At 49.9% G+C, this 14412-nt stretch overlaps 1 protein-coding gene across 2 annotated transcripts in view; it reads right to left on the bottom strand.

Annotated features, from left to right (window-relative positions):
- Positions 1-14412, bottom strand: part of ELF4 (E74 like ETS transcription factor 4) — a 40758-nt gene extending 26346 nt beyond the window's left edge. For both annotated transcript variants that reach the window (XM_057719045.1, XM_057719046.1), the window contains exon 1: positions 14219-14412. The gene's annotated coding sequence lies outside the window, so the exon portion shown is untranslated. The remainder of the gene's footprint in view (positions 1-14218) is intronic.

Raw genomic sequence — 14412 nt, 5'->3', positions numbered from 1 at the left:
GACTCTGAGGCTCCCTCCTCCCATCAACCTCCCCATAACCCTGAACAAGCATAACTGCTGAGGTTCGGTGAGTGTGCAAAGAAGCCCTATGCATGAGGGTTGGCAGCTGGATCTAGAGCAACAGGGTAGGAGTAGAAAATGGTCTAGAGCTGGGGCTTCCACTTAGGTCTCTGTGAGCAAGGCCAAGTCCCTGCCCCTCTCTGAGCCCCAGCCGCCCCGTCTGTTAAGTGAAATGGATGAGTTTGGTGATCCTTTGCAAAAGGCTCCACCAACTCTGACCGTCTGCGGTCCTAATTATAAAGCACTGCAGGATGGAAGAGACTGGCATGTCAGATATGCAGCTCTTCTTGGAGTGCTGCAGGGGGCCTGGACACGACTAGGTGTTCCAACTGATGCTCCTCATGCATAGTGACGACTAGGATTTTCCTGTGAGAGTCAGATGCTCTCAGAGGATTCCACTCCTGAGTTTCTCTGGGGCGGGGGGTGGGGGGGCGGTAGCTGGGTCCTGATTTCACTTCCCCTCACCCCGCCCCTGCCCACCAGCAGTGCTAGGTGGTAGAATAACCCATAATACAGACTCATTGATCACGTCCTTTGGAGATGTCAGGAACCAGGTTCTTGGCCTGGCGCCCAGGCAGCCCCACTTCGTGCTGAGCTCGCCTCCGTGGTGGAGGGAGTGATTGCTGATGGCCACCAGTCTAGTCCCCACTGGACAGGATGTTTCCACATCAAGCCCCACTTCCTGCAGCTAGGCCCGGGCTCCGGTTTCCCCCTTCTCCTGCCATCTGGTCGCCTGCCCTCTGCCCCCTCCCCTTGCTGGGTGTTTACAGGCTGCCTTATCAGCCTGGGGAATCTGGGCCTCACCCAGTCGGCTGCCCCGCCCCTCGCAGCACAGCCAGCCTGCCCAGGGCCCTACCTGCTGTGGTTTCGTCACTCTAGGCAAGCACCCCTACACCCCAGCAGGCAGGCAGGCAGGCAGGGGGTGTGGATGAAGGCTTGCTGCCTGCCCGAGTGAGACCTGAATATTCATAGCTTGCACCTTGTCCAAGCTGGGGGAGGGCATGCATTTTTTTCTGTATTGTCACTGTCTCTATCTGCAGGCTATGTGGACAGAAATGAGGCGCTCGGGCTGCTGGGGAGGCTCACTTTGGCCTGGAGAGCCTCGATTGCTCTTCTGTTCTCACCCACCCAGAGATGAGCGGGGCTGCAGACTGAGTGTGGTGGAGGAGGGAAGGCTGGGGAATCCGTGGGCACAGCCTTCAGAGCCCAGACTTCAGAGCCTCCTGGCTCCCACGCTGTCTCTGATGGCTTCCCCTCAGAGCGCAATAGCTTAGATTTTTCCATCAAATGAGTTTGAAGCAAGGAGGGGGACAGGGATGGGGACAGTGGGCAAATGAACATGCAGGAGGCGACGGATTTCCTTTCCAGCACTTAGGGATAAAACCTTGAAAGTTCAAGTTCTGACCTGTCCCCAGGCAGGTCCCACAGGGTCAGGGCCTGCTTGCTAAAGCTGACCAATCCCCAGAGCAGGAATCAAAGTCACGGTCCAAACCTGGCTCATCTTCCAGGGACTTCCATTTTGTTCACTGAGAAAGCAGTTAAAATCTGTTCAGGCAGTAGATCGCGGCATTCACACTAAAGATAAAATGCTATACTTCAAAGAAATTTTATGAAACTCTGTCTTTCTAGTCTCTAAGATACAATTCAATAGTTTGGGGCACTTGGGTGGGAAAGTTTGGAAAAACTCTGCTCAGGCAATTTTGCCATTAATGGGCTATGTAACCACAGGCATGCCATGTCACATGGCTCTCACAGCCTCGGGCTTCCCCCGCCTCCCTCCACCAAAGATTTCATGCTACTCAGAACTTCTCACAAGCTTACTGACCCCAGTAGCAGTCAGGGCTCCGCAGCCCACCCCACCTCCCCAGGAACAACTTCCCACCACTCAGAAAAATCATAAAGCATTTAGTGTTAACGTGTTAATGGGTGATACTGGGTTAATGTGTCACCTCTCTCCTCAAAACATTTTCATTTAAAAAGGCCATCTGGAGCTACCCTGCTTTAACCTAAGGAGTGGCTCCGGGGTTAATAGGGGGGCAGGTGAGCGAGGGAGTGTTTCTTGCTGATTCTGCCTCCCATCACACCATTAGCCCTGGAGCGAGCTGGTCTTCCCCATCTACTCCCCTTGCCTGTGGTCTCTGTTGGGAAGCTGCGTAGAGGGGATGTGAAAGTCTTTGAAAAGCTAACCAGGCCTGGTGCAGCAGAAAGCCCACTTGACTGGGCATGAGGAAGAGTAAGTTCCAGTCATGGCCTTGCCTCTGCCTAGCTCCTCCCCCAGCCTCTGAGCTGGCGCCAGCTCCTACTCCAGGGCACACATTTACATCTATGGCCGTGGCCACACCAGCCGTACTCGGCAGAGCTTTACAGTCCAAACTCATCTGCTTGGTTTCCAAAGGTCTTTCAGAGTCTGACCCCACCCTACCTACTCAGCCTTGTTTCCCATGATTTCCCAACTCAAGCCTGGGCTTCAAGCCCAGTGGTCTCCTCATGGTCCCCTGAGGAAACATTCCAGGCTCATTCACAGAGTTTCTCAGGCCTGCCAGGCCCTTGCTGCTCTGTTTTGGTTAATCAAACAGTACCCATCCAGCAGGGTCCCAGCCACGTTCCCCAAATCCACGGAGCTGGTTGTGCCCTGATAACGAGAGTCCACACCCATGAAGCCCCCTTCTAAACTCCCACAGCCCTTAAATTTGACCACAAGATCTCTTAATCCCATGTGATCTTGAATTGCTCTTTAATTATTTCATGTGTATGTCTTATTTCCCGAACAGGCCATAAAATACATGGGATCAAGGTCTATTTAATCTTCTCCTGACTCTAACACAGGACTGGGCATTCATGAACTGAGTCTGTGTAAATTCTCAGCCAAAGTGGAGATCTCTAGAAAAGAGATCTCGAGTCCTGATAGATCTGAGGGCTATAGTCTGGCGGGTGTGGGGGGGTAGGGATAGAATTAGGGGGCAAAGGTCTCCAGGCTCAAACATTACTTGTCTTCTCTTGTTCCAGGCCTCTATTAAGGGAAACACATACCAGCTAGAGTCATTTATTCCAAACAGCATCAAGAAGGTGGTTGATGATCAATCGGGTCATCATCAAAGCATTCTCCCCTTGTACAAAACCACAGTGTTTCTACCCCGTGAATATTAGGTGCTGGTGTGATCACTGGACCCTCGGGAAAGAATTCATGATGCTAGGGCTTCCTAGGTGGCGCAGTGGTTGAGAATCCGCCTGCCAATGCAGGGGACATGGGTTCGAGCCCTGCTCCAGGAAGATCCCACATGCCACGGAGCAACTAAGTCCATGTACCACAACTACTGAGCCTGCGCTTTAGAGCCAGTGAGCCACAACTATTGAGCCCATGTGCTGCAACTACTGAAGCCCACGTGCCTAGAGCCCGTGCTCCACAACAAGAGAAGCCACGGCAATGAGGAGCCCGTGCACCACAACGAAGAGTAGCCTCCACTCACTGCAACTAAAAAGAAAGCCCGCACACAGCAAAAAAAAAAAAAAAAAAGACCCAACACAGCCAATAAAAAAAAATAAGAAAATAAATTTATATATAAAAAAAGAATTCATGATGTTGGATCAGTTCTAAGAGCTAAAGTGATTCAAGAGAACGGGGTGTGAGGATAACTTTTTTTAAAGAGGACTTTTGTTGGCTAGACAGACATGGCTGAAAAAGGATATGACTGGCATCTAGAAAATGATGTATGGAGCAGATAATCATGGAACCCTGCACCAAAAATAGATTATAAACGAAGGGCAAATAATAAATAGTCCTATTTTGCAAATGCATGGTAAAGTCATGGAACTCTTTACTGAAGAATATCAATGAAAAGATTAAGCATCTTCTAAAATGACAGTAACATTAGGGTCATCCATGATTATAAAATAAGATCACAAAAGCCCATCCAAACATATCTGTTATAACAATTAATGTAAACAGAATAAATTCAAGTATTAAAAGATGATATTATAAATAAGCTGTACAGTATATTTATATATACAATATATAATATATTGTACAGCACAGGGAATGTAGCCAATAATAACTCTAAATAGAGTATAACCTTTAAAAATTGTGAATCACTATGTTGTATACCTGAAACTTATATGAAATTGTAAATCACTACATGTCAATTAAAAATGATATTGACAATCTGATTCTAAAATTCACATGGAATTGCAAATGACTTAAAATAGGCAAAAACAACTTTGATAAAGAACAAAGCTGGGGACTTCCCTGGTGGCGCAGTGGTTAAGAATCCGCCTGCCAATGCAGGGGACACAGGTTCGAGCCCTAGTCCGGGAAGATCCTACACGCCGAGGAGTAAGTATGCCCGTGCACCACAACTACTGAGCCTGCACTCTAGAGCCTATGAGCCACAACTACAGAGCCTACGTGCCACTACTACTGAAGCCCGTGCACCTAGAGCCTGTGTTCCACAACAAGAGAAGCCACCGTAACGAGAAGCCCGCATACCACAACAAAGAGTAGCCCTCACTTGCCGCAATTAGAGAAAGCCTGCGTGCAGCAACAAAGACCCAACACAGCCATAAATAAATAAATAAATAATAAATAAATATTTAAAAATAACAAAGTTGGAGGGCTAATACTACCTGATTTCAAGAATGATTATAAAGCTACAGTAATCAAAACAGTTGGTATTGATACAAAGATAAACAAATAGATCAATCAACGGAACAGAATATAGAGTCCAGAAATAAGCCTATATATATAAGGACAACTGTAATAGACTAACAATAGTTTTTTCAACAAGCGGTGCTGGAATAGCTGGATATCCATATGTAAAAAGAAAAAAAATGAATTTTGATTTGTACCACTCACTATAGAGAAAAATTACCTTGAAATTGATCAAAGACCAAAATGTAAAACCTAAAACTATAAAATTTGTAAAAGAAATCATTAGACAAAATATGTGTGAGCTGAGTTAGGTGAAGCATTCTAAGATACAACCAAAAGCATGATCCATAACAGTGAAAACTGATTGGTTGGGATTCATCAAAATTAAAAACTTCTGCTCTTCGGGACTTCCCTGGTGGCCCAGTGGTTAAGAATCCGCCTGCCAATGCAGGGGGACATGGGTTTGATCCCTGGTCTGGGAAGATCCCACATGCCGTGATAGCAACTAAGCCTGTGCACCACAACTACTGAGCCTGCGCTCTAGAGCCCGTGAGCCACAACTAATGAGCCCACACTCCGCAACTACTGAAGCCCGTGTGCCTAGAGCCTGTGCTCCACAACCAGAGAAGCTGCCACAATGAGAAGCCCTCGCACCACAACAAAGAGTAACCCCAGCTCACCGCAACTAGAGAAAGCCCGCATGCAGCAATGAAGACCCAATGGAGGGACTTCCCTTGTGGCACAGTGGTTAAGAATCTGCCTGCCAATGCAGGGGACACGGGTTTGATCCCTGGTCTGGGAAGATCCCACATGCCGTGAGAGCAACTAAGCCCATGTGCCATAACTACCGAGCCCACGTGCCACAACTACTGAAGCCTGTGTGCCTAGAGCCCATGCTCCCCAACAAAAGAAGCCACCGCAATGAGAAGCCTACACACTGCAACAAAGAGTAGCGCCTGTTCCTCATAACTAGAGAAAGCCCATACACAGCAACAAAGACCGAACACAGCCAAAAAAATAAGTTAAGTATAATAGTTATAAAAGAAAGGAAAAAAAAAAGACCCAATGGAGCCAATAAATAAATAAATAAATATTAAAAAACAAAAAACTTCTGCTCTTCAAAAGACACTGTGAAGAGAATGAAGACAAGGTACATACTCAGACAAAATGTTTGCAAAGCATGTATCTGATATCTAGAATATACAAAGAATTCTCAAACCTCAACTACAAGAAAACTAAGTCAATTTAAAAATGGGCAGGGCTTCCTAGGTGGTGCAGTGGTTAAGAATCCGCCTGCCAATGCAGGGGACATGGGTTCGATCCCTGGTCCAGGAAGATCCCACATGCCACGGAGCAACTAAGCCTGTGCGCCACAACTATTGAGCCCATGTGTTGCAACTACTGAAGCCCATGCGCCTAGAGCCCATGCTGCACAACGAGAAAAGCCACGGCAATGAGAAGCCTGCACACCACAACGAAGAGTAGTCCCCACTCACCGCAACTAAAAAGAAAGCCCGTGCACAGCAAAAAAAAAAAAAAAAAACAATGCAGCCAATTAAATAAATAAATAAATTTAAAATAAAATAAAATAAAAATGGGCAAAAGAGGGCTTCCCTGGTAGCACAGTGGTTAAGAATCCACCTGCATGCAGGGGACACGGGTTCGAACCCTGGTCCGGGAAGATCCTACATGCCACGGAGCACCTAAGCCCATGCACCACAACTACTGTGCCTGTGCTCTAAAGCCCGTGAGCCACAACTATTGAGCCCACGTGCAGCAACTACTGAAGCCCACACGCCTAGAACCCGTGCTCCACAACAAGAGAAGCCATCGCAATGAGAAGCCCAAACACCACAGTGAAGAGTAGCCCCTGCTCGCAGCAACGAAGATGCAATGCAGCCAATAAATAAATAAACGAAATAAAAATAAATTAAAAAAAAAAGAATCGTTAAAATTTTAAGACTGCCCACACTAAGTGTTGGCAAGCATGTGGGGCAACTGGAACTCTAATACACAGCTGGTGGGAAAGTAAAATGGTACCATGACTTTGGAAAACAGATTGATAGAAACTCTACTTAGCGATAAAAAGGAATGCAATACTGATGTAGAAAACAACATGGATGGATCTTAAAATAAATATGCTGAATGAAAGAAGGAGAGAGTATATTCAATATGATTCCACGTATATATATAACTCTAGAAAATGCAAACTATTACAATGAGTAGTGAATAAGCCCTAGAACTCTAATGCCCAGTGTAGTGAATGTAGATAGCAATAGTGTATTAATAACCTGTCAAACTTGCTAAGAGACTAGAATGTAATTATTCCAATCACTAAATAGAAAGGATAATTATGTAACATGATAGAGCTGCTAATTATCACTACAATGGCAACCATGTTACAATATATAAACATATCAAATTACCACGTTGCACACCTTAACTTTACACAATGTTATATGTCAAACACCCATGGTCCCAACTTAATGATGGTTCAACTTATGATTTTTCAACTTCACGACGGTGCAAAAACGATATACATTCAGTAGAAGCCGTACTTCAGATTTTGAATTTTGATCTTTCCCGGGTTAGTGATACATGATGCTGGGCAGTGGCAGCCACTACATCACCCAGTCAGCCACGCAATCACGAGGGTAAACAACCCACAGACAACTATTCTGTACGCAGACAACCATTCTGTACGCAGACAACCATTCTGTTTTCCACTTTCGGGACAGTATTCAATAAATTACATGAGATATTCAACATTTTATCATAACATAGGCTTTGTGTTAGATGATTTTGCCCAACTGTAGGCTAATGTAAGTGTTCTGAGCATGTTTAAGGTAGGCTAGGCTAAGCTATGGTGCTCGGTAGGTTAAGCGTATTAGATGTATTTTCAACTTAGGATAGTTTCAACTGCCGATGGGTTTATCATCATAAGTCAAAGACGATTTGTATATTTCAATTAAAAAATGCATCCTAATCGATAGTCACAGAAAGTAGATATGTGGTTGCTCAGGATGAGAAGGAGGGATAGCCATGGGGAAACTTTCAGGGGTGATTAGTTTCACGAGTATATACATATGTCAAATATTATCAAATTGTACACTTTAAATATGTGCAGTTTATTGTATGTCAATATTGTCTCAATAAAACTGTTACATAAAGAGAAAGAAAAAGGTCCCTAGATTGGGTAAAATAACAACAGCAGCATTACTCTGTAATTTTAGCAAGTAATATTACTGCATAATTTAACTATACAATAATATCACTATATGACAGCAACGAAGACAAAAGAAGCAAGAACACGCATGCTCTCCCAGAAAACACATTCCTTGTTGCCACCAGTGGAGACAAGTTCTGAACCTTGGAACTTACTGAGTGTGCTGATTCGAATGTGTGTTGTTGTTTTATCTTTTGCTCATGCTCCTGCCGACGTTATTGTCTCACTGAGCCTGGAAGGCCCCTAGAGCACAGTCGATGCGCTCTCTTTCCTCTTTTGAAAGGCCATCTGCCCTCTCATCTCCAGGAAGTCTTTCCCAATTAAGCTAAAGAGGGAGAAGAATGATCTTCCTCTAGGTAAGCCCTCCTCGAACCCATCATCACCTAATCTACAAACCTTAAGTGCCACAGGCTGGTTGGCACTTTAGCTGCTGCCCGCGGTGAGGCTAAGTGCATGCGTATTACTAGAGCTCCAGAATCGGGTTTAGATTCTTCAGAGCAGGGGCCTGGGCCTGCTGTGTTTTTTTTAGGATCAGGGTGGCGCCAAGAAAGTGGTCACCTAATGAGACAGGTGTTTTCTGTGCATGGATTCTCACCGAATCAGCAGAGCTGAACTAGCCTCTCCTATCCTCTGGGGGCATTATGGGAAAAAGACACATTATCTCCTAAATCTATGTCTTAAGTACCTCCTTGTTATCAGGTCATCAGGAATCTGGGGAGGTTAAGACTAATTGCCCACTCTCCCATCCCCCAAGGCCTAGGGGCGGGGACCAAGGGACTGAGTGAAGTGGCTCAGGGGTGGTCCAAGGGTGGTCCAGGGCCTCCTGCCCCTGTGGGTGGCCACAGGCTCCTCAAGCAAACACAATCCATTTGCTAGCAGATGGAACCTTCAAGTTACTTTCTGGGACGCCTTTGGAATGGGAACGGCCCCCAGCCCCGCAGGAACTCTTCTGGGCAAAGGCAGTGTCCCAGCCCCAACCCAAGGCCTCTGGGCGTGAGCCCAGAATAGACCCATCGTCTGTTCTGAGGAAAGGAGAGAGAAAGTGAGCAGTGGTTGGCCAGTTGGCTCCCAGAATTCTACACTCAATAGGGTAATAACAACAAACTGATGGTTGCTAAATACTTGCCAGGGGTGGAACATGAGGCCTGCTCTCAAAGGAGCTAACTCACTCTTATTCCTGCAGCGCATGAACCTCGAAATGAACGTCGTGAAGAGGTAAAGATGGCAATGTTAATAACAATGTTAGAGACTTGATTTTTGCTCTTCACTACAGCACTGCCTGCCACTCAGAAAACTTTTATCCCCCCCCCCACACACACCCTACACACATCTTCTTCCACAGCCCTTCCTTATCCTGTGTGACAGCAGAGCTAACAAAAAGTTAGCAGAAAGATGTGGAAACTCTCCCTCTTGGTTTTATGAATGGGCATCGCGTGCCCTGCCAGCACTGCCAGAGAAGCAGTTGATCCCTGGAGGCTGGCAAAGTCAAGGGTGTGGGGAGAGGAAATGATAAGAACAACAACAATAATAATAATAGCCACAGAATAATAGCAGCTAACACTTACTGGGTGGTTACCATGTGCCAGGCATGATGCTGAGTGCTTTACAGGCATTATCTCGTTTAACCCTCACTCCAGCCCTGGGAGGTGGGCACTGAGACTCAGAGTGGTTACGTGACTAGTCCATAGTCACACAACCAGTAAGTGATGGGTCTGGGATATGAACGCAGAGAGCCTGTGCTCTTCCTCCTCTGGATAATACCGGGTCTCGAGAAGAATACTGCGTTAGACTGGAAGAGGAAGGCAGCTTTGGGAAGGGCAGGTGGAGTGAGAAGTGGGCAGTGCCAGCACTGGAACAAGAAAATGGTCCCTCGAGAAGATGGGAACCTAGGGCAAAGCTTCCTCAATCTGGGCAAGCTGTTTAACCTCTTGCTTCTTGTTGGTTTGGCTGAGAAATGTCCTGGCACTTTCCCTTGCAGATCCTCTTACATGAAACACTCCTCCTCAACACCCTGGGAGCAGGCTGGGTGGAGTCTCTTTGCCAAGAAACTCACCTTCGAACACAATTTCCCCGGGCTGAGAAGTCAGGGCACTCTGGTGTGTCTCTGTGGTTTTGCAATGTGCAGGGAGGGCGCAGGGCAAGAGGGCAGTGAGAGAGGAAAACTGATACATGGGGGCTATGTGTGTGTCCAGGTGTTTTTGTCCAATTAAATCCAATAAGGACCAAGTCCCCCTCCATGTCCAGCTATGCGAGATGCAAAAGTCGCAAAACAAATATATGGCTAGTCCTCATCCTTGCCCAGGGGGTCTGGACAGAAACGTGTGGGACTCTCTAGACCTTTTAGTTCTCGGCTGGCTGAGAAAATGAAAATCTCTATCCTCTACCCTAACCTCTGGGCTTCCAGAGAAATCCCAGGACCCTGGGGAAAGATGGAACTCAACCAGTCCGGCCTGCCATGAACACCTGTGGCAGGGCAGTTTTCCTGTCCCTTTGGTGCCCTCTGCCTCTCTTTTTCCCCTCTCTCCCCTCCAGGGCCTGTGCATGGGGGGAGGGGAGACGGGGGTGGGGAGATCAAAATGAAATCCCCTCAGTTTGGGCGGGGGGTGCGGGAAAGCCTGGCCACCCTTTGTGTCTTATCAGTCCTTGCTGGGGGCGCTGGGCACCCCGTCTGGACCATCCACTGTATATTCCCCGGGGTGGAGACTGGAGCTTGCATCAAGCCACCCACACCGGCTGACCTGGTCTTTTATGTGACATGCATTTGCCAAACAATTATCAAGGCTTCGAAGGTCAGCCTGTGGCCAGGGAAGAGAGAGAAAGGCGTCTTTTCTCCCTTTCCTGCCTGGCCCAATCTCCCCCGCCCCGCCCCGCCCCCCTCAAGGTCTAGCTCAGAGTGAGGCCCTCACAAAGCCTTCCCTCCCTCCTCCAGCTGCTGCTGACCTCAGAGCCTGGCCGCCTCTGGCCCCTGCTCCAAGGAGCACAATTAGCACCTGACCAGCCGCTTGCCTGGCTGCTTGTCCTCGCCTCTGATTGTTTCAGTGTCTTAGTCATCTCTCCCCTACCGCCCCCTTCGCTCGACTCCCCCACAGCGCCTAGCACAGGTTGGGCACACAGTAGGTATTAATAAATGTCTGTTGAATTGAAACTTAGCGGCGCCTGTGAGGTCAGAACCGTCATAAGCACCCCGACCAGCAGTTCCTTGGCAACCAGCGCTGGGGTCCGAGCTACAGGGCATTAGCGGTGCGGCCGCTATTACAGGCCACGCAAGACTCAGCGGCCAGAGATTTGCAGGCAGGTTGGTGTTGATGAGAAAAGCCCCTGACCCCTAGGAAAGCGCCCATGGGATTCTGGGTACCTCAGATGAGTTTCCTTTCTCCCCTGCAGAACTAGTTTTCAGTCTGAGAACCACAAAGGGAATAAATTGGCAGTGAAGCCAGAAACCTCTTTGCAGCTTAGAAATCCTGGAGAGAGAATCAAGCCTGGGTTGGGGTCAGGCCCAAGCCTGAGGGGAGAAGGCTGCCCAAGGCCCTTCCGAGCTTGGCAGGGGACCTCCGGGAGGTGCTAGGGGCATGGCAGGCAGACGGGCTAGAGGGGTGTCTGGGGGTGGCCCTAAGTACCACCATCCTGTCCTGGAACCTGACAAATCACACCACTGAATGCTTGCCACGTGCAGCTCACACAGGAATTGGGTCTCCCCATCCCTCTCATTCACCCACATCCCAGGGCAGGCCTCTGTCTAGGGGTGGCATCCTGACCAGAGGCCACCCAGTGTCCCCAGACAAGGAGAAGCCTCCAAGTCTGGGGTACCTGGCTCCCTGCACTGGCTTTGAATTAGTGATTCAAGCCCGGCTTTGAATTACGGTTATTTAGATGACCTAGCTACCCTCTCTGGCCCCCTCCCACATTCCCCACTCTGACTCTGGCCCACGCCAGAAGGTACACACAGTCCCGGAAGACAGGTGACATCTTCTTTGCCTCCGTATTTCCCTCACTGCCCCTTCGCTAATGCCTAGTACTGGGACTGATTCTCAGCAAGTGTTTGCTGAATGGAATCTGAGTTTTAGGCACCATGTTAGACAGTACCATAAGGCTAGCTTACGCTTACCATGTGCTACTCACGATTCTAATAAGCAGCTTATGTGTATTGATGTATTTGATCCTTGGCAAAACCTTACGAGGTAGGTCTGATTTAATAGATGGGGAAACTGAGGCATACAATTGACTGGGATCACACAGTTAGTAAATAACAGAGCTGGGATTTAGACCCAGACAGTCTGGCTCTAGGGATGGGAGGGAAGATGAAAAAGTTGAAGGGTGAGGGGTGGGGTTGGCAAGGACCAAGGCCAAACTTTGGTGCAGGGATTTCCCTGGGAAAGCAATCCTCTCAGCCTGCGTCTGGCTGGGCCTCTCAGGGAGGCCCTGAATTTTGCAGGCTAGGGACATTTTGGACATCCTATTAATCAGGCCCATGAATGACAGACCATAGTACCCTCACTGTTAGATTCCAATATAGGACAGAGGAGACAGAAGCTGCTGTCCCACCACTCAGCTCAAGGCAGGGGGAGGGCTGCTTTCAGGCCTCCAGTTTGTCCAGGGGTGGGCGCCAGTTCCTGAGCAACCACCGAGCAAACAGTGCAGCAGTGGGAGGAATGCCAGACATAGTTGCAAACAAGCCACTCCTTCGGCTCACAGCTAGAGGCTGGGTGAGGGTGGCAACGTGGAGCCTGCTCAACGCCCCTAGCTCCCCCCCCCACCACACACACACCTCCTAGGCTTTGAACCCAGAGACAACCACTTGCAAGGCAGCCTCTTCCCCACACTGGCCAGGATAGGAAGTCCTCCAGGATAGCTAAGTCCTTCACTTAACTCAAGATAGCTCCCAGTTAGGCTGTTACTGCTGTGAGTCTACTGAATTAATCGTTGAGAACGTGCCTTATAACCGGTAAAACCCTATGTAACTAACTGCAAGGAGGAATTTGCATTCTTGCCCTGCAAACTGGGCATTTTCGGTGCCAAAGTGTCCTATCTCCCCAAAGGGGAGAGTTAGATCTGATCCCTTCACCACCCCCCTCCAACCTGGCACTCAGGCCAGGGGTCAGCTCACAGGGGGTGAGTCCCTGATGGGCGTGCCCACCAGCTGTTTGGGGCCAAGCAGTGGTGGCTCAGGCCCTGGGGTGGTGACCTCACTTCCGCTCCTACCTCCCCAGCACTCCTCCCATATGAGGCCCCACCAGGCCAAAATCGAGAAGTCCAAGGTTAACTGTTCCTCCCCACTTTAAGAGCTAATTAAAATGATTAGCCACAATGAACTGTCAAACATTAACCAAAGGAAGCTGCAGGACCAGACAGGCCTCTATCTCGGGCAGAGAGATGAGGGGCAGGAATCAAACGGCCATCAAATCCCATGGCTGGGGTGTGTGTGTGGGGGTGGGGGGAAGCCAGGGAGAACCTGGCCAAGGCGCAGAGCCAAAGGGTCAGGAGGTGACTCTGGTCAAGAAGGCCGTGTAGTGAGGGAAGGGAGGCAGACTTAGGGTGCGATGGAGGGACCAGGAATCCATAAAGCCGCCGCCTCAGCAGTCTCCAAAAGCAAGGCGCTGTCGGCAGGGGACCCCGCGCTGCGCGGCTGCTGAGTCCCCGCGCTGCGCGGCAGTAGAGGAGGGAACAGAGAGGCGGAAGAACCCGGGAGAGCGGGAACGGGAACGCGGCAGCGGGAAGGCTGGAGGCCGGCTCACACGGAAACTCTGGCCCCTGCCAAGAGGTCTCTATTTTGGCGATCCAATTATCCAAGTCATAGGTGTGTGTGTGTGTGTGTGTGTGTGCGCGCGCGCGCGCGCGCGTGTATGAAGAGAAGGAGAGAAAGAGAGAGAATGTGTCTGTGAGTGTGTGTTACCCTAAGGCGCCTGGTCCCAGAAGCCCTAGAGGCCGCCAGATCAATCTAGCAGCCCCGCCACAGTGAGGCCCGACCTCCTGCCCTCGGGCACCGAGCTTTTGGGGCGGACTGTCACGATAGGCCCTGTCACGGACCCCCGGCTGCCTGGGGAGCTGGCAAACTGGTCCCCACCCCGACTCGGGAAATCGACTCCGCTTCTAACCAGGGGTCGGGAGTCCGGGTTCCCCAACGCACACGCCGTGGGGCGAGGCAAGGGCGGGACGCAACACGCCGCGGCTCTCCCACCCTTCCCTGGGCCCCCAGCCCCTACGCCCCGGGGCCCCGGCGTCCTCGATCCCGCCCTCGGCAAACTTTCCGCGGTCCCCGAAGGCTCGGAGAACCGGCGCCATCGACGTACCTGAGGCCGAGGTCGATGGCGGCGGTCCCCTCCCCGCTCAGAGGGCCGAGACGCGCGTCCCCAGCCCGGCCAGCCCGCCTTCTCCCCTCGGAAGCCGGGCCGGGCGAGTGGCGCCCGGACCTCGGCGCCGGCGAAAGGAGAAGTGGAAGTTGAGCGCGGCGCCCGGTCGGTCCCCGCGCCCGCCGGGGCCACCG

Source organism: Hippopotamus amphibius, chromosome X (assembly GCF_030028045.1).
Source record: "Hippopotamus amphibius kiboko isolate mHipAmp2 chromosome X, mHipAmp2.hap2, whole genome shotgun sequence".
Taxonomy (NCBI): Eukaryota; Metazoa; Chordata; class Mammalia; order Artiodactyla; family Hippopotamidae; genus Hippopotamus; species Hippopotamus amphibius.
This window is presented reverse-complemented; position numbering and strand designations above follow the sequence as displayed.